The sequence below is a fragment of the Chiloscyllium plagiosum genome, chromosome 4 (genome assembly GCF_004010195.1).
Source record: "Chiloscyllium plagiosum isolate BGI_BamShark_2017 chromosome 4, ASM401019v2, whole genome shotgun sequence".
In the NCBI taxonomy this organism is placed as follows: Eukaryota; Metazoa; Chordata; class Chondrichthyes; order Orectolobiformes; family Hemiscylliidae; genus Chiloscyllium; species Chiloscyllium plagiosum.
In genome coordinates, this window is record NC_057713.1 from 66,950,699 (window position 1) to 66,973,374 (window position 22,676).

At 41.5% G+C, this 22,676-nt stretch overlaps 1 protein-coding gene across 20 annotated transcripts in view; it reads left to right on the forward strand.

Moving 5' to 3' along the window:
- LOC122549101 (lipoxygenase homology domain-containing protein 1-like) overlaps positions 1-22,676 on the forward strand; it is a 344,896-nt gene that overhangs the window by 31,117 nt on the left and 291,103 nt on the right. For 6 of the 20 annotated variants that reach the window (XM_043688349.1, XM_043688344.1, XM_043688345.1 and 3 more), the window contains exon 2: positions 166-203. The exons of 13 other annotated variants lie outside the window; for them this stretch is intronic. The gene's annotated coding sequence lies outside the window, so the exon portion shown is untranslated. Of the gene's footprint in view, positions 1-165; positions 204-17,603; positions 17,740-22,676 lie in introns of all 20 variants that reach the window. One more of the 20 variants, XM_043688350.1, reaches the window with a different exon arrangement.

Below are 22,676 nucleotides of genomic sequence, written 5' to 3' on the forward strand. Positions count from 1 at the left end.
AAATGTAGGAATTAATAGTGCAGGGCTTTATTTTTAGTGGGATACATTTTGTTTTTAAATACTTTTCCTCCAGAAAAGGAAATGTTACTGTAAACATAAATTGAATTTATATTGTATTTCAAAATGAATATTATCACTATGATCTACTTTTTTCTTCTGCTGTAGGTATTTGAAGGCACTTGAGTAGTTTGGTCTTAGACAAGGTAAGTAATTTTAAAAAGAAACATAATATTTGTCTTTTTGATTTTTTTTTTCTTAATCTTTTTAAAACAACTTAGAATTCTATCATTCCCTTACAAATGTAAAATGATAGGAACACAGCAGGGCCTCAAACTTGTTCCAGTTTTCAATAAGATCATGACTGTTCTAATTATTTCACATTCGCACCCACCCTGATAACCTTACATCCCCTTGCTTATCACAAAGCTATCTCTCTCCCACTTAAAAATATTTTTAAGACTCTTCTTCCACTGTCATTTTGAGGAAGAAATTTATAAAGATTCATGACCCTACAGGAGAAAAATACTCCTTTTAGTTTCTATTTTTCTAAGAGGAGAGTCATGTAATATTGAGTGCCATGAGCTTGTTCAGATTTGCTTGAGCTTTCACAGAGTGCACAGCTTCAGAATAAAATCCTAAAACAAAAGGCAGAGATGCTGGAAATCAAACTAATGGGTGACTTCTTCAAGCAGTGGGGATTGAAACACTTCTCTGCCACAAAGAATGAGTCCACGTAGATGTGATGTCTGCCCGTTGCGTTACAAATTCTAAAGAGTGTATGGTCACTTCAAGATAGTGTTTTCTGAATTTTTAAATGTAAAGTACAGAGCTGAAAATGTGTTGCTGGTAAAGCACAGCAGGCCAGGCAGCATCCAAGGAACAGGAGAATCGACGTTTCGGGCATAAGCCCTTCATCGGGAAGGGCTTATGCCCGAAACGTCGATTCTCCTGTTCCTTGGATGCTGCCTGACCTGCTGTGCTTTACCAGCAACACATTTTCAGTTCTGATCTCCAGCATCTGCAGACCTCACTTTCTCCTCCTAAATGTAAAGTACAGCCATGGCAGCAGAACAAATCAGCTAATAATAGAAGTTATTCCAAAATATGTAACATATGGCTGTTACGTGGGTAACTGAGTTTTGGTTGCATTTGGACAACAATTCAAATTTAACCAATTAATTTAAATTATGCCCAGGATACTAAAACCCAGTTGAATTTGAATTTATTATATTGACAACATCCGACCAATGACAGAATATGATGTTGGTGGGTATAATACCAGAGCATTCTGAAAATTGATAAGAGCAACTCCCGTTGAATAGCAGAGCAACTGCCATTGAGCTATTGCCCAGCTAACATCTTGCTCTCAAAGAAATAAGGCACTCTCTCTATCAAAAGGTACCTTCCCTGTAAAAGCAGTTGAAAGTGAAATGGCCACCTGGGGGGATCAGCAGATGGAAGATTAAAGACAGCGGAGAAGACAGACTGTGCGGACTTGAGATTAAGTTAATGTAATGTTTAATAATTTTGTTATTGGAGCAGTATTTTTAGAGTTGGAGTCAGATTGTTTTTCTTAAATTACTGAGCCTGGGTGTTTAAAATAGTTTTTGCTTTAATGTTCTGTAAAGAAAATAAATTGCTATTTTTCTTGAAATAATGGAAATTAGGAATTCTTTCACACCCTCACTTTTAACAGTTTACAAGCTGAGGTGACACTTTCCGGATGTTTGTTTTTAATTAACGGAGGAGTTTGGCCTCTGCATTTGTTAAAGTTCAAGATCCTGTTGTGGGAAGGGATTGTTTCAATTGTTATGAGCCATGTTGGTATAGGTAAAAAGAAGAAAGAGCCTTGACTGAGAGAGTCTGAGAAGCTAGGCATTAACTTAAGCATGCCCTGAAAGGTAGTAATCTCTGGACTGGTACCTCACACAAATTGGCAGAGGGTGAATAAAATTAGAGAAATAAATGTGTGATTCAAAGACTGATGAGGAAGAAATGGATTCCAGGAATTTGAACCATTGGGCTGGCTATACCTGGAACACAATGGAACTGGTGTTGTAGTGAGCCACATAACTGGTGAAGTAGAGGGGCTTTTAACTAGCTACTGGAGGGTTAGGCTTGGACAGTTGTACAAATTAAGGGATAGAATCAAGGTAGAGTAAATCGGAAGTGCAACTCAGGATGATAGAAATTGTCTGTATCTGAATGTGTATGGAATTCATTACAAAGTAAACAAATTAATAATGCACATTGAAAAAGATGGATATGATCAAACAATCAATACAAAGATGCGGCTGATGGATGACCAGGATTGGGTGCTGAATATTGAAGGAAGCATGCTATTCAATAAGGATACCAAGATTGGTAAACTTGGAGAGGTAGAACTTTATAGATGTTTTGGTACAGAAGATTAGAGTTAAATGAGTTTAGGTAGAGATGAGGAATAGTAAAGATATCACTAATAGGAGTTGCCTTCAGAGTCCCTAACAATAACTGCAATGAAGGATAGAGTATACAAAAAGAATGTGCAGATAAGGAAATTCCTATAATAAAGAAATATTGAAAGAGGAGGGTTCATCATTTATCGTTTAGAGTTGAGGAAAGCATCAGGCTTTGGGAAAAATCATCATTGTGCAGTGTTGGTTGGCAGGTCAGATGATTGGTTAGAATGTAAACAATTGCTGACTACATTAACTAAATATTTAATCAGGAGGAAAGGCCGAAGAGTCATGGCCATAGTCAAAGAGATATACAGCATGGAAACAGACCCTTTGGTCCAACTCATCCATGCCGACCAGATATCCCAACCTAATCGAGTCCCATTTGCCAGCGCTTGATCCACAGCTCTCCAAACCCCTTCTATTTGTATACTTCTCCAGATGCCTTTTTAAATCTTGTAATTGTACCTGCCTCCACCACTTCCTCTGGCACATCATTCCATACATGTACCACCCTCTGCGTGAAAAAGTTGCCCCTTAGGTCTCTTTGATATCTTTTCCCCTCTCACCCTAAACCTATGCCCTCCAGTTCTGGACTCCTCCACCCCAGGGAAAAGATTTGTCCATTTATTCTGCCCATGCCCCTCATGATTTTATAAACCTCTATAAGGTCACCCCTCAGCCCAGCCTGTTCAGCCTCTCCCTATAGCTCAAATCCTCCAACCCTGGCAACATCCTCGTAAATCTTTTCTGAACCCTTTCAAGTTTCACAACATCTTTCTGATAGGAAGGAGACCAGAACTGCGTGCAATATTCCAAAAGTGGCCTAACCACATGACCTCCCAACTCCTGTACTCAATACTCTGACCAATAAAGGAAAGTATACCAAATGCAGCCTTCACTTTCACGGAGCTATGAAGGTCTCTTTGTTCAGCTACACTCCCGAAGACCTTACCATTAAGCCTGGAAGTCCTGCTCTGGTTTGCTTTCCCAAAATGTAGCACCTCTCATTTATTTAAATTAAACTCCATCTGCCACTCCTCATCTCATTGGCCCATCTGATCAAGATTCCATTGTAATCTGAGATAACCTTCTTTGTCCACTACACCTCGAATATTGATGTCATCTGCAAACTTACTAACTATACCTCCTATGTTCATATCCAAATCATCAACAGTTGTGGATCCAGCACCGATCCTTGTGGCACTCCACTGGTCACAGGCTTCCAGTCTGATAAACAACCCTCCACCACCACCTTTGAGCCTGTTCTGTATCCAAATGGCTAGTTCTCCCTCTATTCCATGAGATCTAACCTTGCTCATCGGTTTCCCTTGGGGAACCTTGTCGAATGTCTTACTGAAGTCCATATAGATCACGTCCACCATCTGACCTCATCAATCCTCTGTTACTTTTTCAAAAAAACTCAATCAAGTTTGTGAGATATGATTTCCCACGCACAAAGCTATGTTGACTGTTGCTAATCAGTCCTTGCCTTTACAAATACATGTAAATTCTGTCCCTCAGGATTTCCTCTAACAACTTGCCCACCACTGATGTCTGGCTCACTGGTCTATAGTTCTCTGGCTTGTCCTTACCACCTCTCTTAAATAATGTCAGAAGGTTGACTAACGTGGTGCCATCTCACCTGTGACTATTGATGATTCAAGTATCTCAGCAAAGGGCCCAGCAATCGTTTCCCTAGCTTCCCACCAAGTTCTAGGATACACTTGATCAGGTCCTGGAGGTTTATCCACCTTTATGCGTTTCAAGACATCCAACACTTCCTCCTCTGTAATTTGGACATTTTTCAAGATGTCACCATTTATTTCACTACATTCTGTATCTTCCATGTCCTTCTCCATTGTAAATACTGCAAAATACTCGTTAAATATCTCCTGTGGCTCCACATACAGGCTGCCTTGCTGATCTTTGAGAGGTCTGGAGGATGAGAGGGAGCTGGCTTGAAATGTAAAGATGGAAACATGAGTTTCCACGTTAATGTTAATCATTTTGGTAGTGAGAATTAACAAATATTATGCTTCTGTCATCACTTTGGAGGATACAATAATAGCTATAAATCAGGAGATGGAAGAGAAAGAGAAACTTGGTTAAATTGCTTTCTAAATGACAAGTTACATGAACCTTGGATGACCTGGGATGTTATGACCATTCTCGAAAGGATAAAGGAAGCGTATGTAAGGTTTAGAAGGATGAGAACTGATGAAGCCCTTTTGATGTGTATAAGGAAAGAACTTAAACAAGGAACCACAGGGCTCAAAGGGGTCATGAAAAGTCATGGGCAAACAGGATAAAGGAGAATCCCAAGGCTTTTTATACATATATTAAAAAGCAAAAGGAGAGCCTGGGAAAGGCCTGGCCCACTGAAGAATAAAGAAGGGAATCTGTGTGTGGACCCAGAAGAGGTAGATGAGGTCCTAAATGAATACTTTGTATCAGTCTTCACCAAAGGGAAGGAATTGATTTAGGATGGTCTCGAAAAAGGGAATATGGAAATTCTAAGCCAAGTTGCTATTAAAAAGGAAGAGATGTTGTGTGCCTTAAAAAGTCTTAAGATAGGTAAGACCCTGGGTCCTGATAGATTCTATTTTAGAATACTGAAGGAGGCAAGAGAACCAATTGCTGGAGCATTGACAGACATCTTTGTATCCTCTTTGGCCATAGATGATGTCCCAGAGGACAGGAGAATAGCCAATGTAGTCCCATTTGTTTAAGAAGGGTAACAGGGATAATCCTGGAAATTATGGGCCTATGAGCCTCCTGTTTGTGGGAGGGAAATTATTGGAAAAGATTCAGGGACAAAATCTATAACGCGTTTCAAAGAAAATGCACTTATTACCAATAGACTGCAGGGGAGGTTGTGCCTCACAAACTTGATTGAGTTTTTTTGAGGAGGCGACAAAGATGATTGAGGGAAAAGAGGTTGATTTTTGTCTCCATGCACTTCAGTAAGGCTTTTGATGAGGTCTATCATGGCAGACTGGTACAAAAGGTGAAGTCACGTGGTTTCAGGGGTAAGATGGATACAGAACTGACTTAGTCATAGGAGATTAGAGGATAGCGATGGATAGATGCTTTTTCTCGGGTTGTGACTAGTGGCATTCGCAGGGATCAGAGATGGGACCTTTACTGTTTGTGGTCTACATTAAATGATCTGGAGAAAAACGTGGTTGGTTTAATTAGTAAGTTTGCAGATGGTACAAAGATTTGTGGATAGTGAGGACTGTTAAGATAGAGCACACTAAAAAATCAGTTAGAGGCATAGTTAGAAAAATGGCAGATGGAGTTTAATCCGGACAAATGTAAGATGATATATTTTGGTGGAAATTATACAGTGAATGATAGAACCCTTAGGAATATTGATATGGAGAAGGATCTGGGTGTGTAGATCCACAGATCAATGAAGGTGGCAGCGGCAGTAGATAACGTAGTAAAAAAGATCTATGGCATGCTTGCCTTCATTGGAAGCAGCTTTGAGAATAAGAATAGACAGGTTATGCTACAGCATTGCAGAACTTTAGTTGGCCACACCTCTGGTCACCACACTACCAGAAAGATGTGGATGCTTTGGAAAAAGTACAGAAAAGGTTTACCAGGATGTTGCCTGGTATGGAGGATTTTGGCTATGAAAAAAGGTTGAATGGACTGGGTTTGTTTTCACTGCAATGCATGAGGTTGAGCAGTGACCTGAAAGAAGCTTACAAGGTTGTGAATGGCATGGATAGAATGGAAAGTATGAGGCAAATTCCTAGAGTGGAGGGGTCAATTGCTAGGGGACATGGGTTCAAGGTACAGGGTGGAGGGTGGGAGGGGGAGGGGCTGGGGCTGTTAAAAGACGTGCACGGGAAGCAGGTTTTTTGCAAAATGTGTGGTGAGTTCCTGGAATGCACTGCCAGGAGGTGGAGGAAGCAGACACAAAAGCAGCATTCAAAATGTACCTGGATGAATACACGAATAGAAAGGAAATAGAGGGATACAGATCCTGTAAGTGAAGCCAGTTTTAATATGGAAGGGCAAAACTTGTTGGTGCAGGCTTGGGGAGGTGGGGGTGGGGGGTGGGTGCCAAAAGTGCATAGTGGGGGAGGGTTCAGCAGAGGTTATTAAAGTTTCTACAACAAAAACTGGACAGAGTAAAAGGAGAGTCATGAGTCTAACTTTGGGCATAGCAGATAAGAGGACAACTATGAGAAAGGGGATAGTCAATACAGAAACAAGGGAATTGAGCTTGCAGCTCAGATTGAGTTGGTAGGTATGAAGTTGAGTATCACAGATATGGCTGCCAAGAAGATCAGGCTGGGAAATAAACATCCACGAATAAGTGGCCTATTAAAAGGTATGGGGAGGGGGTGGAGTGGAGGGGTGCTGCCTTGTTAATAAGAAAGTCAATTTAATTTGACAGCAAGAAATGTGAGCCTGACCTCGGTGGTGGGCAAGTTGTTGGAGGGAATCCTGAGGGACAGGATATACATGTATTTAGAAAGGCAAGGACTGATTAGGGATTGTCAACATGGCTTTATGTCTGGGAAATCCTGTCTCTCAAACTTGATTGAGTTTTTTTAAAGAAGTAACAAAGAGGATTGATGAGGGCAGAGCAGTAGATGTGATCTATATGGAGGGTAAAAACAATGACTGCAGATGCTGGAAACCAGATTCTGGATTAGTGGTGCTGGAAGGGCACAGCAGTTCAGGCAGCATCCGAGGATCTATATGGACTTCAGTAAGGAGTTCGACATGGGAGACTGATTAGCAAGGTTAGATCTCATGGAATACAGGGAGAACTAGCCATTTGGATATAGAACTGGCTCAAAGGTAGAAGATAGAGGGTGATGGTGGAGGGTTGTTTTTCAGACTGGAGGCCTGTGACCAGTGGAGTGCTACAAGGAGTGCTACAACCAACTGGATCCACTACTTTATCACTTACATAAATGATTTGGCTATGAGAATAAGAGGTATAGTTAGTAAGTTTGCAGATGACATGAAAATTGGAGATGTAGTGACCAGCAAAGAAGGTTACCTTAGATTACAATGGGATGGGCCAATGGGCTGAGGAGTGGCAGATGGAGTTTAATTTAGATAAATGTGAGCTGCTGCATTTTGGGAAAGCAAAACTTAGCAGGACTTCTCGACTTAATGGTAAGGTCTTCGGGAGTGTAGCTGAACAAAGAGACCTTGGAGTGCAGGTTCACAGCTCCTTGAAAGTGGTGTTGCAGGTAGATAGGATAGTGAAGGAGGTGTTTGGTATGCTTTTATTGGTCAGAGTACTGAGTACAGGAGTTGGGAGGTCATGTTACAGCTGTACAGGACATTGGTTAGGCCACTTTGGAATACTGTGTGCACTTGAGGTCTCCTTCCTATTGGAATGATGTTGTGAAACTGAAAGGATTCAGAAAAGATTTACAAGGATGTTGCCAGAGATGGAGGATTTGAACTACAGGAACATGCGGAATAGGCTGGAGCTGTTTTCCCTCGACTGTCGAAGGCTGAGGGGTGACATCTGGTTTATAAAATCATGAGGGGCATGGACAGGATAAATTGGCAAATTGTTTCCCTGGGGTGGGGGAGTCCAGAACTAGAGGGCACAGGTTTAGGGTGAGAGGGAAAAGATATAAAAGGGACCTAAGGGACAATCTTTTCACGCAGAGGGTGGTGCATGTATGAAATGAGCTGCCAGAGGAAGTGGTGCAGGCTGGTACAATTACAACATTTTAAAAGGCATCTGGATGGATATATGAATAGGAAGGTTTTGGAGGGTTATGGACCAAATGTTGGCAAATGGGACTAGATTGGGTTGGGATATCTGGTTGGCATGGATGAGTTGGACTGAAGGGTCTGTTTCTGCTGCTGTACATCTCTGACTCTAAGTGATAGAAAGTCTGAGGTCTAGCATCTGTGTGGGTAGAGTTGAGGAACTGCAGAAGATCAAAGACCCTGTCAGGAGTTATGTACAGGCCCTCAAGCAGTTGTCTGGATGTAAGATAGAAAATAAATCAGGAGATAGAAAAAGCACGTTAGGAAAGGCACTACTACAATATTCATGGGGGACTTCAATATGCAGCTGGACTGGGAAAGTTAGGTTGGTAGAAGATCAGAAGAAAAATAATGAATGGAATGTGTACGAGATTTATTTTTGGAGCAGCTTGTGGTCGAGCCCAACAGGGAACAGGCAATTTTGAATTTGATGTGTAATTAGGGAGACTGACTGACTGAGGGAGTTCAAGGAACCCCACAAGGGTAGTGACCATAATATGATAAAATTCACCCTTTAGTTTGAGTGGGAGAAACTTGAATCAGATGTGATGGTGTTGCATTGAGTAAAGGTAACAACACAGACTCGATGGGGAGCTTAGTAGGGAAAACAACGGAATGGCAATAGTTTCTGATGATAATTTGAGGCACAGCAGAAATTCATCCCAAGGAGTAAGAAACTTGTTCGGGGAGGATGAGTCAACCGTTACTGAAGGGAATTCAGGGAGAGGATAAAAGTATAAAACGAGGTGAAGATTAGTGTGGAGGCAAAGGATTGGGAAGCCTTTAAGAGTAAGATTTTAGTCTTTTTTTTTAGAAAAAGGATGAGATTGTGGAGTACTTGTAAGTGAACGGTAAAACAGGACTGAGTCAGCATGGCTTCGTCTAGGGGAAATCGTCTAGGGACAAATCTTAGAATTCTTTGTGTAGGTAATAAGCAATTTAGACAGAGGAAAGCCAGTGGATATGATCTATTTGGATTTCCAGAAGCTCTTTGTCAAGGTGCTGAAAAGGAGGAAGCTGAATAAGATGTGTGTTAGGGACAAGGTACTAGCATGGATAGAGGATTGGCTGATTGGCAGAATACAGAGAGTGGGGAATAAAGGTGTCTTTGTCAGGATGACTCGTGGCGACCAGCGGAGTTCTGCAGGAGCCAGGGAACTATAGATCAGTAAGCCTGGTGTTAGTGGTGGGCAATTGTTGTGGGAATCCAGAGGGACAGAATTTACATGTATTTTTACATGTATTTGCGTAGGCAAGGATTGATTAGGGATAGTCAATATGGCTTTGTGCAAGGGAAATTGTCTCACTAACTTGATTGAGTGAGTTTTTTGAAGAAGTAATGAAGAGGATTGGTGAGGGCAGAACAGTGGGCGTGATCTATATGGACCTCAGTAAAGCACTCTGCAAGGTTCCCCATGGGAGACTGGTGAGCAAGGTTAGATCTCATGGAATACAGGGAGAACTAGCAATTTGGATACAGAATTAGCTCTAAGGTAGAAGACAACTGCTGGTGGTGGAAGGTTGCTTTTCATCACTTTATATAAATGACTTTGATGTGAACATAGGAGGTATAGTTAGTAAGTTTGCAGATGCTACCAAAGTTGGAGGTGTAGTGGACAGCGAAGGAGGTTACAATGGAAGAGAGTATAGCAAGACCGTGGGCCAATGGGCTGAGGAGTGGCAGGTGGAGTTTAATTTAGATTTTTAAAAAAATGAGGTGCTGCATTTGGGAACTGTAAATCAGGGCAAGTGACTGGGGTGTCAGTGGGGGAGCACTTTGGGGCAGTGACCATAATTCTATTAGATTTAAAATAGTGATGGAAAAGGATAGACCAGATCAAAAAGTTGAATTTCTAGATTGGAGAAAGGCCAATTTTGTCGGTATTAGGCAAGAAATTTCAAAAGCTGATTGGAGGCAGATGTTCACAGGTAAAGGGACGACTGGAAAATGGGAAGCCTTCAGAAATGAGATAATGAGAATCCAGAGAAAGTATATTCCTGGTAGGTATAGGGAATGCTGGATGACTAAAGAAATTGAGGGCTTGGTTAAGAAAAGAAGGAAGCATATGTAAGATATAGACAGGATAGATCGAGTGAATCCTTTAGAGTATAAAGGAAATAGGAGTATACCTAAAGAGGGAAATCAGGAGGGCAAAAAGGGGACATGGGATAGCTTTGGCAAATAGAATTAAGGAGAATCCAAAGGGTTTTTACAAATACATTTTAAGGACAATAGGATAACTAGGGAGAGAATAGAGCCCCTCAAAGATCAGCAAGGCGGCCTTTGTGTGGAGCCACAGAAAATGGGGAAGATACTAAATGAGTACTTGGCATCAGTATTTACTGTGGTAAAGGATATGGAAGATATAGACTGTAGGGAAATAGATGGTAACATCTTGCAAAATGTCCATCTTACAGAAGAGGAAGTGCTGGATGTCTTGAAATTGGTACAGGCGGATAAACCCCCAGGACCTGATCAGGTGTACCCCAAAACTCAGTGGGAAGCTAGAGAAGTGATTGCTGGGCCTCTTGCTGAGATATTTGTATCATTGATAGTCACAGGTGAGGTGCCGGAAGACTGAAGGTTGGCTAACGTGCTGCCACTGTTTAGGAAGGGTGGTAAAGACAAGCCCGGGAACTACAGATCAGTGAGCCTGATGTCAGTGGTGGGCATGTTGTTGGAGGGAATCCTGAGGGACAGGATGTACACATGGAATACAGGGAGAACTAGCCATTTGGATACAGAACTGGCTCAAAGGTAGAAGACGTTGGGTGGTGGTGGAGGGTTGTTTTTCAGACTGGAGGCCTGAGACCAGTGGAGTGCCACAAGGATCAGTGCTGGCTCCTCTACTTTTTGTCATTTACATTAATGATTTGGATGTGAGCATAAGAGGTACAGTTAGTAAGTTTGCAGATGACACCAAAATTGGAGGTGTAGTGGACAGCAAAAAGAGTTACCTCGGATTACAACAGGATCTTGACCAGATGGGCCAATGGGCTGAGAAGTGGCAGATGGAGTTTAATTCAGATAAATGCGAGGTGCTGCATTTTTGGAAAGCAAATCTTAGCAGGACTTATACACTTAATGGTAAGGTCCTAGGGAGTGTTGCTGAACTAAGAGAGCTTGGAGTGCAGGTTCATAGTTCCTTGAAAGTGGAGTCGCAGGTAGATAGGATAGTGAAGAAGGCGTTTGGTATGCTTTTCTTTATTGGTCAGAGTATTGAATATAGGAGTTGGGGGGTCATGTTACAACTGTACATGACATTGGTTAGGCTACTGTTGGAATATTGCGTGCAATTCTGGTTTCCTTCCTATCGGAAAGGTGTTGTGAAATTTGAAAGGGTTCAGAAAAGATTTACAAGGATGTTGCCAGGGTTGGAGGATTTGAGCTATGGGGAGAGGCTGAACAGGCTGGGGCTGTTTTTCCTGGAGTGTCGGATGCTGAGGGGTGACCTTATAGAGGTTTACAAAATTGAGGGCCATGGATAGGGTAAACAGGCAAAGTCTTTTCCCTGGGGTGGGGGAGTCCAGAACTAGAGGGTGTAGGTTTAAGTGTGAGAGGGGAATGATATAAAAGAGACCTAAGGGGCAACTTTTTCAAACAGAGGGTGATGTGTATGGAATGAACTGCCAGAGGAAGTGGGGCAGGCTGGTACAATTACAACATTTTAAGAGGCATTTGGATTGGTGTATGAATAGGAAGGGCTTGGAGGGTTACGGGCCTGGTGCTGGCAGCTGTGACTAGATTGGGTTGGGATATCTGATCGGCATGGGTGGGTATGGACTGAAGGGTCTGTTTCCATGCTGTACATCTCTATGACTCAGAATGTATACACTTAATGGCAAGGTCCTGGGGAGTATTGCTGAGCAAAGAGACCTTGGAGTGCAGATTCACAACTCCTTGAAAGTGGAGTTGACCTAGGATAGTGAAGAAGACATTTGGTATACTTCATTGGTCAGAGCATTGAGTGTAGGAGTTGGAGGCCATGTAGTGACTGCGCAGGACATTGATTAGGCCACTTTTTTGAAATATTGCATGCAATTTTGGTCTCCCTGCTATAGGAAGGATGTTGTGAAACTTGAAAGGCTTTAGAAAAGACTTGCAAGGATGTTGCTAGGGTTGCAGGCTTTGACTGATAGGGAGAGGCTGAATAGGTTGGGACTGTTTTCCCTGGAATGTCGGAGGCTGAGGGTTGTCCTCATAGAAGTTTATAAAATCATGAAAGTCATGGATAGAGTCAATAGACAAGGTCTTTTCCTTCGGTTTGGAGGAATCCAGAACTAGAGGGCATAGGTTTACAATAGCAATGGTCAGGCATAGATGTATACCACAGGGAAAGAGGTATAACAGGGGGAAAGGCAATTATGATGTGATTAAACAAGATTTAGGATGTATAGGATGGGGAAGGAAACTGCAGGAACACACATGAAAAGTGGAGCTTATTCAAGGAACAGCTACTGAGGGTCCTTGATTAGTGTATACCTCTCAGGCAGGGAGGTAGTTCTTGAGAGAGGGAGCCATGGTTTACTAAAGAAGTTGGCTTATTTGAGGATGAAGGCTCAGTTAGAGGGCTTGAGCGTTATAAGTTATCTAGAAAAGATCTAAAGAGAGGGCTAAAAAGAGCCAAGAGGGGACATGAGAAGTAGTTGGCAGATAGGACCAAGGAAAACCCTAAGGCCTTCTATAGGTATATCAGGAATAAAAGAATGACTAGAGTAATATTAGGGATGGAAATGTGTTGCTGGAAAAGCGCAGCAGGTCAGGCAGCATCTAGGGAACAGGAGAATCGACGTTTCGGGCATTAGCCCTTCTTCAAGAAGGGCTAATGCCCGAAACGTCGATTCTCCTGTTCCCTAGATGCTGCCTGACCTGCTGCGCTTTTCCAGCAACACATTTCCATTTCTGATCTCCAGCATCTGCAGACTTCACTTTCTCCTAGAGTAATATTAGGGCCAATCAAAGACAATAGTGGAAAGTTGAGAGTGGAATCTGAGGACATAGGGGAAGCGTTTAATGAATACTTTGCCCTTTTCCAAAGTGAATACTGACAATGTTACTGAGAATACAGAGATACAGACTACTAGATTAGATGGGATTGAGGTTGACAGGAGGTTTTAGCAATTTTGGAAGATCTGAAAATAGATAAGACCCCTGGCCAGATGGGATATATCCTCTGATTCTCTGGGAAGCCAGGGAGGAGATTGTACAGTCTTTGGCTTTGATCTTTGTCATCCTTGTCGACAGGAGGAGAACAAATGTTGTTCCCTTGAGAGGGCAACCCTGGTAACTATAGGCCAGTGAGCCTTACTTCAGTTGTCGGTAAGGTGTTGGAAAATATTATAAGAGAGAGAATTCATAATCAACTGGAAAGGAATAATTTGATTAGGAATAGTCAAAAAAGGTTTTGTGAAGCGTAGGTCGTGCCTAACTAACTTTATTGAGTTCTTTTAGAAGATGAAAAAACAGGTGGATGAAGGTAAAGCAGTTGACGGGGTGTACATGGATTTCAGTATGGCGATTGTTAAGGTTCCACACGCCAGGCTATTGCACAAAATACAGGATTTCGGGATTGAAGGTGATTTAGCAGATCAGAAATTGGCTATCTAAAAGAAGACTGAAGATGGTGGTTGATGGGAAGTGTTCATCCTGGGGCTCAGTTACCAGTGGTTTGCCGCAAGGATCTGTTTTGGTGCCACAGCTGTTTATTTTCGTAAATGATCTAGATGTGGGTGTAGAGGGATGGGTTAGTAAATTTGTGGATGACACTAGATAGGCAGAGTTGTGGATAGTACTGAAGGATGTTGTGGGTTACAGAGGGACGTAGATACAGAGCTGTGCTGAGAGGTGGCAATTGGAATTTAATGCAGAAAAGTATGAGGTAGTTCACTTCGGAAGAAGTAACAAGAATGTAGAGTACTGGGCTAATGGTAAGATGCCAGTGTTGGACTGGGGTGTATAAAGTTAAAAATCACACAGCACCAGGTTATAGTCCAACAGGTTTAAATAGAAGCACACTAGCTTTCGGAGCGTCGCTCCTTCATCAGGTGATAGTGGTGGACTCGATCCTAAAATACAGAATATATAGCAAAAATTTAGTGTGATGTAACTGAAATTATACATTGAAAAATACCTTGATTGTCTGTACTGAGCTGCAATGGTCTACATTCTATATGCTTAAGCTGAGGGGGAAAAATTATAAAAAGGAATCTAAAGACCAACTTTTTCATGCAGAGGGTGGTGAGTGTATGGAATGAGCTACCAGAGGAAATGGTGGAGGCTGGTACATCTACAACATTTAAAAGGCATTTGGATAAGATTCTTGGCAGTATAGATGAACAGAGATCTGAGTCCCGGTGCATAAATCCCTTAAAGTTGCCACCCAGGTTGATAAGGTTAAGAAGGCATATAGTGTGTTGGTGCTTATTGGTAGAGGAATTAAGTTTCTGAGCCACAAGTTCGTGCTTCAGCTGTACAAGATGCTAGTAAGGCTGGAGTATTGCGTACAGTTCTGGTCACAGCATTTTGGAAGGATGTGGAAGCTTTGGAAAGGGTTCAGAGGAGATTTACTAGGATGTTACCTGGTATGGAATAAAGGTTTTATGAGGAAAGGCTGAGGGAACAGGCTGTTTTTCTTGGAGAGAAGGTTGAGAGGTGACTTCAGTTGAGAAGTATAGGATAATCAGAGGATTAGATATGGTGGACAGTGAAAGCCTTTTTCATCGGATGGTGAAAGCTAAGATGTGGGAATATAGCTTTAAATTGAGGGGTGATCGATTTAGGACATACAGTGTATCAGGAGTAGTTTCTTTACTCAGAGTAGTAGAGTGTGGAACAGCCTGCCTGCAACAGTAGTAGACTCTCTGATGTTAAGGAAATTTTAAATGGGCTTTACACGTAGATATGGATAATAATAGAACGGTGTAGGTTAGATAGGCATCAGATGAATTTCACAGATTTGGTCCAACATCAAGAGCCAAAGGGCCTGTACTGCGCTGTGATGGTCTACGTTCTATATGTTTAAGGTGAAGGGAAAAATTATAAAAAGGGATCTAAGGAACAACTTTTTCAGGCAGAGGGTGGTGAGTGTATGCAATGAGCTACCAGAGGAAATGGTGGAGTCTGGTACAGTTACATCATTTAAAAGGCATCTGGATGGGTGCATGAGTAGGAAGGGTTTGGAGGGATATGGCCAAGTGCTGGCTAATAGGATTAGATTAATTTAGGATATATGCATGGACAACTTGGACTGAAGGATCTGTTTCTGTGCTTATATCTCTGACTCTACATATTTTTGTTGGGACCACAACTATTTGAGTTATACATTTAACAATCTGGAAGAAAGAGCCAAGGGCATTGTTGCTAAATTTTGCAGATGACATAAAGATAGGTGGGGGGGGACAGGTAGGGTTAAGAAAATGGGGAGCCTGCAGAAGACTGGACAGACTAGGACAGTAAGCAAAGAAGTGGCAATGGAATACCATGTGGGGAAGTGTGAGGTTATACATTTTGATCGGAAGAATTCAGAAACGCTTAGTTGGGAAAAGCTTTTAGAAATCTGAAGCATAAGGGAATTTAGGAGTCCTAGTTCAGGACTTTGTGTTTATTTTAAAATGTAGGTTCATTTGGTAGATAAGGCAAATGGAATGTTAACGAGGGGAGATCTCATTGAAACTTGCAGAATAGAGAAGCCTGAATAGAATGGACGTGGAGAGCAGTAGAACAGATTAGGATCCAAGGGCACAGCATCAGTGAAGGGACAACCCTGTCAAAATAAGATGAAGAGTTTTTGGTGGAGAATCTGTGGAGCCTAAGTCATTAAATGTATTTAAGAGAGAGATTCTTGATTAGTAAAGGGATCAAGGTTTACGAGGAGAAGGAGAGGATGGGTTGGAAAACATATTAGCTATGATTTGAATAGCATGGCAGACTTGATGGACTGAATACCTAATTCAACTCCTATATCTAACTGTGGGTTGAAATATCCTTAAATCCTGAATTGACCTCATTCTCGGGTCTTTAAAAGAGATGTTTAACAAATTAGTTGATGTGTTGATAGTAATTTGTCAAACTTCATTAGTTAGCTTGTTGTCTATTGTAGGGAAGGCTTTAAATTGGTCATTTCAGTGATTATAGCTAGGAAGATGGTATTGCAGTGGTAATGTTGTAGTCCCCTTCCCCGGAGTGTTTCCTTCCCAGAGTGCTAGCAGCAGTGGGCCCAGTGTTGGATTTGACCCTAGTTCGGGACCTGAAGTCTTCTACATCAGCTGCATTGCTGAGATTGCTGACGTGAATCCATGCTGGGCCAATAGCATCGGTGAAGGCAATGTGGTGCCGAAGAGTGGCATTGGAGTGTTCGCAGAGTAAGGGGTGGCTTTGTTCTGGCAGCACGGACCCATGGCAGAGGCAGGGGGTGATCTGAATGTTTCCTTTTCTTTTCGCTGTTTTGCTTTATTTCCGTTTTAATCCTGTCTTTTGTATGCAAAGTTGGCATCATAGAGTGACTATTTTGTACACTTCTCACTGCACCCCTGCATTCCTGTACGTGAGTACACATGACAAAAATCTAATCTATCTAAAGACCCCTGCTAATGCTATGACAGCAAGTGGAGTTTTATATCCAATGAATACATTTGGAATACAGAAATATCCATTTATGTCAACATTTCTAGGCCTATATAACAGGTTGATTATTATTGATCTCAGATAGTGGTGGACCATACAGTATGTATCATGCACAATAACTAATTCTTCCCAACCTAACAATTATAGGACAAAAATTAAATAATTTCAAACGTCTCTTTTGAAAGACAAATGGAGGCTAATTGCATGTGCTTCCCTAAACTTTTGAAACTTTTATTTGAAATACTAAACACCCAAAGATCTCAATATGAGAGTTGCTTCAAATAGAATATATTAGTTCAGGAACAAAGACTGCTTGAAGATTCATCACATCATCCCCCTGTGTTGATGTTGAGATAGCGAGATGCAAATTGCAAACACTTTTCGAAAAATGGTTTGGGGCTCTATTGTGTGGCCAGCAAAGATGACATAATATTGCTGACCATTATTGAAAATAAAAAAAAAGCTGGAAATCGCAACAGATCAGGCAGTCTCCACTGAAAGACAGCAAGCTAATGTTTTGAGTCTAGATGATTCTTAACCAGACCACTGAAGAGTCAAATAGACTCAATGTTAACTTGCACTTTCTTTGTGGATGCTGTCTGACATGCTGTGATTTCTAGCATATTTTGTTGTTGGTAGAGATTCCAGCATCAGCAGTAATTCACTCCTACATGGCTGACAATGAAACTGTCATCAATTGTCAGAAATTATCTGGTATGCTAATGGTTGTTAGGAAAAGAAATCTGTTGTTCTCACTGGCCTACATGTGATTTCAGACCTACAGAAATGTGGCCTAATGAGCTACCCAATTCTAAGGCCTTGTTAAGAATGAACAACAAACCCCAGTAAAGCTGACATCCCATGGGGAGAAAAAGCTCAATTTCAAGGAAATCAGGAAGAGGCAGCACGAATGTGAAATCATTTTAAACCTATTTACTAGAATTCTTTGTGAAGCAATGTTTTGGGGATAGGGGAATATGCTGACATTGTACTTTTGATGTGGCACCTGTCAAATGTCTTTTGAAAATCAATGTTTATTATGCAAATTTGAAACACATGGAGTAGGGGTTAATATAATCGTGTGGATAGGAATTTAATTAGCAGGCAGGATTTTTTTGATTGACAGGGTATGTCAAGTGGGATGCCACAGGAAGTCTATTCTCTGATCTCTGCATTTAATTATTTGTATCAGTAACCTGGATGAGGAGAGCAATAGTATGTTTGTGAATGAGACAAAGGCAGGAAAGTATGCTGCAAAAAATGACAATAAGGAGGTTGCAGATTGATAGACAAATGTTGAGTAAGCAAGCAAAAATCTGGCGATGGAATATAATATGGGGAAAATATGAACTTGACAGAAAGCATAGAAAATGAGAATATTAGTTAAAAGGATCATGACTGCAGGATTCAAAATGTGGAGGGATATTGATGTTCTCTTGCACAAGTCACAAAGTTGGTTTGCAGTCATAACAAGTAATTAAGACGACTAATGAAATGGTATCCTTTATTCCAAGTGTTAAGACGACTAATGAAATGGTATCCTTTATTCCAAGTGAAATTGAAAATGAAAGCAAGCATGTTAAGCTTCAGCATATGTGGCTTTGGTAGGACCATATCTCGAGTGCTGTGCTTGGTTTGGTCTCCTTACTTGTCTCAGTATGTAAAGTCAGTGGATAGTTCAGAAAAGGTTTACTAAATTGGTACCTCGAATGATCAGGTAGTCTGAGGAAATTTTGGATAAACTAGTCTTGATTTCACTGGAGTTCATAGAACAAGAATTGATTGAAGTATGTAATATCCTGAATAGTCTGGATGAGGTGGACATGGAAATTGTTTCTTCAAATGGGTGAATTCAAAATTGGAGGACCTTTTACAGAAAAGATTGGGGGGGGGGGGGGGTCACCCTTTTTTGGAAAAGATAAGAGAAAAGCTTAGAGGATTGCATGACTGTGGAATTCTCTGCTTCTACAAGATAGAGGGGAGAGGAAGGTTAGTGAGTATTTAAGATGGTGATCGATGAAACTTAGTTAGATGAGTGAATTAACTGTTATCATGAGTAACTGAAAATGTGGAATTAGAATTGCGAGACCGGTTAGCCATTATATTATTGAATGGCAGAACAGGGAGCAAATATCTGCTCCAAATTCATATGATACACCTCACACAACACCACCAAGCTTTCGATCATTCTACAAGAGAAAATGTCATTTTCATATTCACTTTGGCAAGACCTGTCAGTCAAGCCTCCTTTTATTCTTCTAAATGTCAGTGTGTACAGGCCTAGCCTGTCCAATGTGATATGACATGTCCAATCCAGGTATCTGTCTTATACTTTAGCACAAGAAAACATGTCAAGACATTTTCTCATCATTGAAAGAAATGACCACTACTGAAGTTAGGCTAGCCAGCCTGTTTTGTGTCTTTGTAATTTTATTTATTATTCTGTTTTAGGATTTTGGCTGTGTTGGGTTGACCTGAATTTGTTAGCCATCTCTAAATAACCTTTTGAGAAGTTGGTGGGAAGCTACCTTTTTGTGTGTTTTATTTTGAAGCACTGCAGTTCATGTGGTTTGCAAGTGTAGTGCTTTTAGGAAAGTGAAAATTTTGACTCTGCAATCTTGAAACCATAATATAATCCAAGTTAAGATGAGGTATGGCTTGGAGGGCAACCTGCAGGTGTTGTGTTCTTGTGTATCTGCTGCTCTCCTCTTTCCAGATACTTGTGATTGTGTGTTTGAAAGGTAGTGTTGAGGGAGCTTTGATAAATTGCTGCAGTGCATCTTGTAGATGGGACAAAATTAGAAATTGTTGGAGAAGCTCAGCATGTCTAGCAGCATCTGTGGAGAGAAATTAGAGTTGACATTTTGGATCAAGTGGCACTTCCTCAGAATGGATGGGATATACTGCTACTGTGGTAATGGAGGAAGTTAACTTTTAAGGTATTGGATGGGCTGCTTTGTTCTGAATAGTATTGAGGTGTATTTATCCTGGCAAGTGAGGTGTATTATATCACATTCCTGACTTGTGACTTTTAGATGGTGGATAGAGACCTGGGGAGTTAGGAGATGAGTTACTGACTGCATAGTTTCCAGGCTCGACCTGCTCTTACAGCCACAATATTTATATGGCCAATCCAATTCAGTTTCTGGTCATGAGTAACTCCCCAGAAGTTTGCTACTTGTTCCTCAATCAATTCATTTTTTTCTCTTCTTTTTTTATTTTTAGAAAAGATAATGGAACATACCTGCAATCCACTGGCACCATTTAAAAAAAAATGGAAACGGATGTTTAGAACTTTTTTTCTCTCTCTCTTTTTTTCATTTAACTATCTGGCAAATAATTCATCCAGGCCTGGTGAGCTATCCACATTGACATTAAATGCCTTCATATTTCCTCTTTCTTTATGTTTCACAATTATTTAAAATTGCAACATTATCACCATCTTCCTTCTCACACAACTTTTGTCAAAACTAACATAAAATGTTCAGATCTATGCCTACATCATCTGTCTCCATACACAGGTTACTTTTTTGGTTCCTACTTAACAAGCAAGATGATTTTTTAAAAAAAATTTGCAATGCTATGTATCTTTTAGGTTATTCTCAAGTTTTCTCATGCCTTCTTCACTTTCCTAATTCCCTTCATAATGGTACCACATTCTGAAGTCTTGAGTTCGTGATGTCCCTTCTGCATGCCCTTTAATGTCCCACAACTCTAAATTTGGAAACCTACTCTATTTCCTGCCAGGAACATAATTATCCTGAACACTCATTATCTCCTCCTTGAAGGTGTCCCACCATTTTATAAGTCAACCCTTTTATTCTTTAATAATACACCGAACATAGCACAGCACAGTTCAGGCCCTTCAGCCCACGATGTTGTGCCGACCATTGATCTTCATGTATGCACCCTCAAATTTCTGTGACCATATGCATGTCCAGCAGTCTCTTAAATGTCCCCAATGACCTTGCTTCCACACTGCTGCTGGCAACACATTCCATGCTCACTCAACTCTGTGTAAAGAACCCGCCTCTGACATCCCCTCTATACTTTCCTCCAACCAGCTTAAAACTATGACCCCTCGTGTTAGCCACTTCTGCCCTGGGAAATGGTCTCTGGCTATCAACTCTATCTATGCCTCTCATTATCTTGTATACCTCAATTAGGTCCCCTCTCCTCCTCCTTTTCTCCAGTGAAAAAAGTCCGAGCTCAGTCAACCTCTCTTCATAAGAAAAACCCTCCAGTCCAGGCAGCATCCTGGTAAACCTCCTCTGAACCCTCTCCAAAGCATCCACATCTTTCCTATAATAGGGTGACCAGAACTGGACGCAGTATTCCATGTGCGGTCTAACCAAAGTTTTATAGAGCTGCAACAAGATCTCACGACTCTTAAATTCAATCCCCCTGTTAATGAAAGCAAAAACACCATATGCTTTCTTAACAACCCTGTCCACTTGGGTGGCCATTTTAAGGGATCTATGTACCTGCACACCAAGATCCCTCTGTTCCTCCATACTGCCACGAATCCTATCCTTAATCCTGTACTCAGCTTTCAAATTCGACCTTCCAAAATGCAGCACCTTGCATTTATCCAGGTTGAACTCCATCTGCCACCTCTCAGCCCATCTCTGCATCCTATCAATGTCCCACTGCAGCCTACAACAGCCCTCTATACTGTCAACAACACCTCCAACCTTTGTGTCGTCTGCAAATTGCTGACCCATCCTTCAATCCCCTCATCCAAGTCATTAATAAAAATTACAAAGGACACAGGCCCAAGGACAGAGCCCTGTGGAACACCACTCACCACTGACATCCAGGCAGAATATTTTCCTTCTATTACCACTCGCTGTCTTCTGTTGGCCAGCCAATTCTGTATCCAGACAGCTAAGTTCCCCTGTATCCCATTCTTCCTGACCTTCTGAATGAACCTACCATGGGGAACCTTATCAAATGCCTTGCTAAAGTCCATATACACCACATCCACAGCTCGACCCTCATCAACTTTTCAAGTCACATCCTCAAAGAACTCGATAAGGTTTGTGAGGCATGACCTACCCCCTCAAAACCGTGTTGACTGCATTTAATCAAGCCATGCTCTTCCAGATGGACATAAATCCTATCCCTCAGAATCCTTTCTAACACCTTGCAGATGACAAACATTAGACTTACTGGTCTGTAATTGCCGGGGATTTCCCTATTTCCTTTCTTGAAGAGAGGATTTACATTTGCCTCTCTCCAGTCCTCGGGTACAAATGCAGTGGAGAGCAAGGATGCAAAGATCTTCGCAAGTGGTGAAGCAATCGCATTTTTCGTTTCCCAAAGCAGCCAAGGACAAATCTGGTCCAGGCCTGGCGACTTGTCAATCTTAATGTGCTGAAAATTTTGTCAAACATCAGCTTCCTCTATCTCTATCCATTTCAGCATGCACACCTGCTCTTCAAAGGTTTCATTCACTACAAAGATTGTTTCTTTCGTAAAGACAGAAGCAAAAAACTCATTTAGGGCTTCCCCTACCTCCTCAGACTCCACACACAAATTCCCTCTGCTATCCCTGATCGGCCCTACTCTTTCTTTGACCATTCTCTTATTCCTCGCATAAGTGTAAAATGCCTTTGTGTTCTCCCTAATCCATTCTGCCAAGCCTTTCTCGTGCCCCCTCCTGGCTCTCCTCAGAACATTTTTGAGCTCCTTCCTCGCCTGCCTGTAACCATCTAGAGGGGAGCTCGACCCTAGCCTCCTCCACCTTATGTAAGCTACCTTCTTCCTTTTGACGAGAAGCTCCATCGCTCTCGTCATCCAAGGTTCCTTTATCTTACCACTTCTTGCCTGTCTCAGAGGGACATATT